This window comes from Lithobates pipiens, unplaced genomic scaffold (genome assembly GCF_037356315.1).
Source record: "Lithobates pipiens isolate NorthernLeopardFrog02 unplaced genomic scaffold, aLitPip1_a1.2 Scaffold_13, whole genome shotgun sequence".
NCBI lineage: Eukaryota > Metazoa > Chordata > Amphibia > Anura > Ranidae > Lithobates > Lithobates pipiens.
This window is the reverse complement of record NW_027507718.1, coordinates 179107044-179113406: the sequence shown is the minus strand read 5'-3', so window position 1 is coordinate 179113406 and position 6363 is coordinate 179107044.

The following is a 6363-nucleotide window of genomic DNA, read 5'->3' as shown; positions in this document are numbered from 1 at the left end:
ATTCCATTTTCAATTTTCCTGAAAGCACCATGTCAGCCTACCACTGTGCTGCAATGGAGCTCATCAGGAAAGGAAAATTGCAGTAAGTATTTGATATTCAATTTTCAGTTTTTTATTGCTATTGGAGCATTCCCTTCAATTCCTTTCTGGTGAAAGACTGTCCCTGTGGCAGTGAGTAAGTAAGTGAGTAAGTAAATCACTCTAATAGAACTTTGGACTGCAGTAAAACTTGACAAGGGTTCAATTCTTTACCATTCTATCCAAAACTACAAAAAATGGCTATAGATAAACTTGAACAGTGAAGGAACAGCTGTAAGCGTATGAGGTCATGTCTCTGCTCTGTCCTCCTGCCGGCATGTTCTATATTGGCACAATTGCATACTGAATGTCTTCTAATACCCTCCTGTTCCAAGTCTGAATTTTATTGCACAATGGATAACAAAAGGTCTGTATCAAGTTGAATTTAGGAACTCACGCTAGTTGGTTTCAAAATACATTCAGTTATTTTTAATAGATACACAACTATTTAAACTGGTGTTTTTGTAAATCTGTCTGGAGTTTAGATCTAAAGAAAGCATTAGAATGAATATAATAATCATTCTAAAATTTAAACATTTCTGCTGTTTTGTCTTACTTTACCCTTTGCTACTAATGCTAGTAGATCCTAATGTCTGGTTTTGCTTTGAGCCAGGATGAGGGAAAAAATAAAGTGACAAGTACATGATTCCATTTGGAATCCAGGCTTCTTACACACCTGAAGTTAATCACTCTGTTGCCATAGAAGTACAAGCAAACCATGAAGACATAAATTATGATTATTAATAAAATGGGTAGAATTTGCCTGAAGGAGGGGTGATCTTGATTACAGCAATTAACACAACTCGTGCTAGGAAGGCGTGCTTCGTGATGACAGGCTGTTCAGACTTCATTATTCACCTAGAAGGAGCTGCCGTTCTGCGTAATCATCTCCTTTTGGCTCCAGCAGAAAGGGGAACCAAGCTCTGAGAAACTTCAAGGGCAGAGTTTTTAAAACCTGTTGCTTCCGACTAAGAAAAAAAAAAACACACCTACAGGTTTCTTTCACTCTAAATGATTATGTGTAATAGCAATAACTGGAGTCAATCTCTACAGAAAGCCTAATATTTATAAGGTGAGAACTTGCATAAAAACATACCACCTCAACAGAGTTTTCCAGGAAATATGATTATGTAAATGTATAAAAGGATAGCTGCTGTATCTATAATAGAAAACTAAACACGTTGTGATTAATATATTGGCAGCTGTGCTTCGGAAATTAATACCAGTAGATAATTGTTATGGCTTTTCCACATATGTGAGTCATAGCTAAGCAAGAGTTTCCCTGTACGTCAGCCAGCCTTTTCTTTTGTTGTCTGTTGGATGCCAACAAGGGATATCTGAATCAAACGGACTTGTTTTTAGCAACATAACATCATGGAGAGATCCACAATACACATGTTACTCAACAGGACCATTGGATGCCAAAAACAAGGTACTCCCGCTTTGAAGGCTCGATTGCTTTTAAATCAGTAACTGTCATTATGTAATTATGGTTATGATTAGTAATTGTTAGTAATTAATGTCATGATCTTGCATGTATTTCCCCTTCACATGCTACAGATGAAACCCATGTAAAAGCATATTCATTTAGTCATAACAATATATTTTCTGGTATAGGACATCCAACAGAAATAGTTTTGTTTAAAATATGAAGCATTTGATTGAAATGTGTGAGATCTTTATACTATAGAGTAAAATAAAAGTCAATAAAATGTCACAATATGCACATATGGTAAGCACATCTAGGAAAGTAAGTAAAAAAAGTGTTTCCTAATTGGGAACATTTACTTTGGCTTTCTACCCCAGGTGCTACCAGTTTAATGTATACTGTAGGAAGTGAGGGCAATTTTCCCCATGGCAACACAAACAGGAATAAAAAGCTTATGAAATCTATCAAAGACAGGGGGCGTGGCCAGCGCATGAGCTGAATGGAAGCTCTGTGAGAGAGCTCCGTGACACGAACGGGCATATTAGCGACAATTCACAGCGAATATCGGTAAAAAAGATACGAACAGACGACGGAAGAGTTCCTGAATCCGAAGGTGATGTCAAAAAAGCGGAAATAGACGAACGGAAAATGAAAAAACTAATGACATTCTCCTCTCAGTCAGCGGGAGGGAGAAAAAAAGATGGCACAGATCCTCTCACAGCTGCTGTACCAGCAACAGCCTCCTCAGGGAGAGCACAATACACTGACAGGCCTGATGCTGCTCTAGAAGAATCACCTCAGAAAACACATCTGGAATCTCCTCATGAGGAAGATTACCTCAGCCCTACATGTCGCAGCCCGGCTAAAACTCGTATCAAACTGGATTTCACAGGCCAGGAGGTAAGCTATAAAATACCTCATATTAGTCAAGATAACACAGTCATAACTCCTATAGCTTCACCTATAGCCGCATTCCCCACTAATAACCAGCCTATTCTGGACACCCAATTAAAAGAAATGCTATTAACTTTACATACTTCGCTTCATACGGATATTTTACAACTCACAAATCAATTCTCCAAAGCAGTGAACTCCTTAGGTGAAAGAGTACACACTATTGAGAACTCTATGGGAGACATGACCAATACTATTAATGATTTAATAGATGCTCATGAAGAAAATAAAGCTGAAAAAGAGTGGCTTAAATTTAAAATCGCAGATTTAGAAGACCGCTCAAGGAAGAACAATCTCAAAATCAGGGGTATCCCTGAAAATATACAGCAATCTGATCTTAAAAAATATGCCACTGACTTATTCTCCAACTTGCTGCCAGCTATACCAGCCTTAGAGCTCACAATTGATCGTATCCATCGGATTCCGAAACCGTCATTTCTCCCTCCACAGATACCACGTGATGTACTACTTAGAGTACACTTCTACCATGTTAAAGAACAAATTCTATATAAAGTGCGACATCTAGGACAACTTCCACAACCATATAATACAATCCAGATTTATGCTGACTTGTCTAAACATACTCTAGATATGAGAACACAACTTTCCACGATTACAAAAGCTCTGCGTAATCATAAAATTGAATACCGTTGGAAACAACCATCTAAACTACTGATACAGAAGAACGACACCTACCATACAATCACTTCTGTGGAACAAGGCATTAAGTTACTTCACGCATGGGGTATTATCCCCGAACCAACTCCACCTATCGGAGCTAAGAAGAATCCGGAGAAACTTACGCCACAATGGCATGAGCTTTCACTGACTAGATCCGGTCAAAATACAATCCTATCTATAGGAAACCGATCTATCAGCTTGCGCGCCGTGCCGTGCGATACTAAATCTTTGGAACAGCTGACCTTTGAACTAATTCCCCATTCTAATGTTGCAGTATACATTGAAATGTTTACCACTGCAAGTTAAGTTTAATGTTTGGTTATATTTTTGTTTGTGCTTTTACTTTTATTTTTTTCTTCACAGTATCCTATACACAACTCATAGCATTCAAAAGGACAGGTGTGTTGTGAATCTACAAAATTTGAATCAAAACTTTTCAGTCACTACATTTTTGGACATTCATAGTCATTTCAGACTACAGATTGTTCACATGGAAGTAGAATTTAAAGCTATTATCAGGCTAGTATGTACTTACTTTTTCCATCTTATTAATATCCTTTTATGAGTATAACATTAATATCTTTATATACTAATGGTCTTAACCATCCAGCAAAAAGAGCGTCGATGTGGCAAATGGCTAACACCCAGCGATGTCAAATATTGTGTATACAAGAAACCCATTTCAAAACAGGCGCTATTCCCACTTGCACCCATAAGAACTTTCCTCACATATTTACAGCATCAGGCCAACAGAAAAAAAGAGGAGTACTTATTGCCATACATCATTCAGTTAATTTTCAATTGCATGAATCTATTGTAGATACCAATGGACGATACCTAATATTAATATGTACCATTGATAATACACTTACTACATTGGTAAATGTGTATGCGCCTAATAAAAGGCAATCCCATTTTCTGAATGGCCTGATGAGAAAAATAGGTAAATGCCGAAAAGGTGCCTTAATAATTTGTGGAGACTTCAACACAATACATGAACAAGAACTAGACACTTCTAATCCCAAAACTAGAACCAACTGTGCACTTAAATTTTTTTGGAATAAAAGCGATCTCTATGATGTATGGAGATGCCATCATCCTGGAGATCGTGAATACACATATCATTCCCTGGTACATAATACCTATACTCGTATTGATTATATTTTTACGGATAAGTGGTTATTGCAGCGGGTGAGGGAGTCTGACATTGCACCCATCACTTGGACTGATCATGCCCCAATTAGTATGACTATTCTACCTAAACACTCTCAAACGACCCATTTTCTATGGAGAACAAATGCATATCTTATCAAAATGCCTACCTATGCTACAGCTATACAAAACCAGATAACTGAATTCTTTAAATATAATGTGGGATCGGTGTCAGACTCCGCCACCCTATGGGGTGCTCATAAAGCATTTAGTAGGGGAATCCTAATGCAACTGAATGCTCAATTCAGGAAAAATAAAACGAAACTAATTGAGAAACTTACTGCTGACATTAAAACATTAGATTCCCAAAACCAATCTCACCCATCACAACAACTGAAAACTAAACTACAAATATTACGACAGGAACTCAGAACGACTTTATTGGATACATTTGAAAAACATACTAGAAAACTTAAAGCTAAATATTACCATACTAGCAACAAAGCAGGAAAAAACATGGCACTTCGGATCAAAGGCAGATATTCCAAATCAAAGATTCCATATCTATACCACCCTATTACTAGAGAAAAATTGCAAGACCCCCAAGACATAGCGAATGCATTTAGCTGTTATTATAGCTCCCTTTACAATCTTAAAGATGATTCTCAAACTCCCACACCTACCCCAAAGATAATAAGAGATTTCTTAGATACTATTAGTCTCCCATCATTAACTACTGATCAAATCTCTGATCTTAACGTCCCATTTTCAGTGGAAGAAATTGCTAGAACTATAGACTCCCTGCCCAACAATAAATCTCCGGACCCAGACGGAATGATAGGAGAATACTATAAATTACTTCGAGATATACTGGCTCCCCACTTATGCTCACTTTTTAACGAAGCGGCATCCAAATCAGAATTTCCGGCTGAGATGCTTCAGGCCTTGATCATAACACTGCCAAAACCAGGAAAAGATCCCAATGCTCCCCAAAATTTCAGACCGATTTCATTATTGAACATTGACATCAAAATATACGCCAAAGCAATAGCGAATCGACTGATGAACTACATACCAGACCTCATTCACAAAGATCAATCTGGCTTTACTAAAGGTCGACAATCTTCAGATGCAACAAGACGTCTGATTGATATTATACACTTCACTGAGAGACATCAAACGCCTTCTCTGCTCCTTTCTTTGGATGCAGAGAAGGCGTTTGATAGGGTCCATTGGGGCTATTTACAGTCAGTGCTTTTAAAATTCGGCTTTCATGGAAATATTTTATCGGCAATTTTTGCACTGTATAAGGGCCCCTCAGCGAGAGTATACACAAATGATATGATGTCTAGGCCCTTTGGCATCTCGAATGGAACACGACAAGGTTGCCCCTTATCTCCTTTAATATTTAATTTAGCCATCGAACCTCTAGCAGAACGTATACGATCTGACACAAAACTATCTGGTATAAAAATTGGGCAAATAGATAATTAAATAAGTCTGTTCGCAGATGACATAGTGCTTATAGTGTCTGATCCTATTTCATCTCTCCCGAATCTCCAAAATATACTAACGACATTTGGAGCAGCATCATATTATAAAATCAATGAAACTAAGTCCAATATTTTAGACCTAGGATTAGATAACACAACCAGGCAGTTATTGTCTAATAAATACCCCTACCACTGGAAAGACGAGGGGATTTCTTACTTAGGAATCACTCTCACTAACAAAACAAAACAGTTATTTAAAACAAACTTTTTACCATTTAAGAAACATTTTGAAACAGATCTGACAACACTTAGTAAATTCGAATTTACATGGGCTGGTCGCCTGGCAGCTTTCAAAATGATGACCTTACCAAAATTATTATATCAACTCAGGTCCCTTCCAATATGTATCCCTAAATACTACTTTAAATCCTTACAAAGCAGTTTGGGAAAATATCTATGGAATGGCAAAAAATCCCGTTGTGCATACCATATACTAATTAACCACTTCAGTTCCGGACCAATAAACACCTTAAGGACCAGAGGTCTTTTTGCAATTTCGCACTGCGCTGCTTTAAC